This window comes from Anneissia japonica, unplaced genomic scaffold (genome assembly GCF_011630105.1).
Source record: "Anneissia japonica isolate Jap-2015-1 unplaced genomic scaffold, ASM1163010v1 scaffold287797_len360924_cov175, whole genome shotgun sequence".
NCBI lineage: Eukaryota > Metazoa > Echinodermata > Crinoidea > Comatulida > Comatulidae > Anneissia > Anneissia japonica.
In genome coordinates, this window is record NW_022720147.1 from 315,516 (window position 1) to 316,668 (window position 1,153).

The 1,153-nt window shown below is 31.5% G+C and overlaps 1 protein-coding gene and 1 long non-coding RNA gene across 2 annotated transcripts in view; one reads left to right on the top strand and one right to left on the bottom strand.

Annotated features, from left to right (window-relative positions):
* LOC117111268 (coiled-coil domain-containing protein 25-like) overlaps window positions 1-1,153 on the top strand; it is an 8,038-nt gene that overhangs the window by 2,283 nt on the left and 4,602 nt on the right. The gene's annotated exons all lie outside the window — the stretch shown is intronic.
* LOC117111269 overlaps window positions 1-1,153 on the bottom strand; it is a 4,761-nt gene that overhangs the window by 761 nt on the left and 2,847 nt on the right. The window lies entirely within an intron of this gene.

The window sequence follows — 1,153 nt, forward strand, 5'->3', positions numbered from 1 at the left end:
CTGTCTCTTATACACATCTAGATGTGTATAAGAGACAGTATATATACAGTGTAGATAAATAAATATAAATAAAACTAAAAATGTCATATGCAAAAATATTTTCATCATAGATTATGTTTCTGTTAATTGGTATAGGACTTAAAGTTTTCTAAAACATTAATTCATTAATTTACCAGTGTAAACCCTAATAAATAAAATAATAATCAATTTTATATAGCGCCTAATGTTAATAACCTCCAGTATGTTGTCAAAAATGTTCATTCGTCCATGTCCTCCAGAGTGATAGAAACATTTTAAAATTCAACTTTCTGATTTTTAAATTTTTATGTAGATAGGGCCAGATATATTGTTAATGCTTTGAATCAGATTGAATTCATTAACATACCTATTAATAACAAAACCATATGTTAAACTTTAGTTAAGCGATCGTTTGTTAATAATACACTATAGTTTTATAGTGCTTCTTTTATGTTCTTTTTGCAAAATGTGTTTTGTATGCCTGCATAATTTTTATTATAAATTGCTGCCATCCCTGATCATGAACTTTTCTAAAGGTATATTTGATATTGTCACATTGTCACAAACATTTTCTGTTAAATACTATTTCATATAATATTTGAATAGTTTCATCTGGTTTGCTGTTATTGTTGTAGAACTGGTTTGATCATTAATAAACCTACTTATTAACCCTCTAGATACCGTCTTCGACTTTAGTCGAAATTGACCTCAAACCGAGAATTCCCATTTCGACTGCAATCGAAATTTAGTGACTAAAAAATAGGTGGTTTTGAAATCGCTCTTCTGTTTTTATTTTAGCTCCAATACGCATGCGTGAAGCTTTCTTCTTTCGAAATCTGTGAAGAACTCACATGCGCTTATATAAAAATGTTTAGAAATATCAATTTGAAATTGTTATTAATTTCGAAAATTTTCCAAAATGGCCGCACAAGATGTGTACACAGCTGAGGAAGCGATTGACCTGATTTTTGATTCAGACAGCGATGAAAGTGAGTTTTTAGATGTGTGAGACTTAGACGTGCCTGATAGCGATGATGACGGTGGGGCTTCAAGCAGTTCTGACGGCGGAGATGTTCTTGATGAAGATGAGCCTAGGCCTAGAAATGTGAGGGTGGTCGTTGCTTTTGAATGGAAA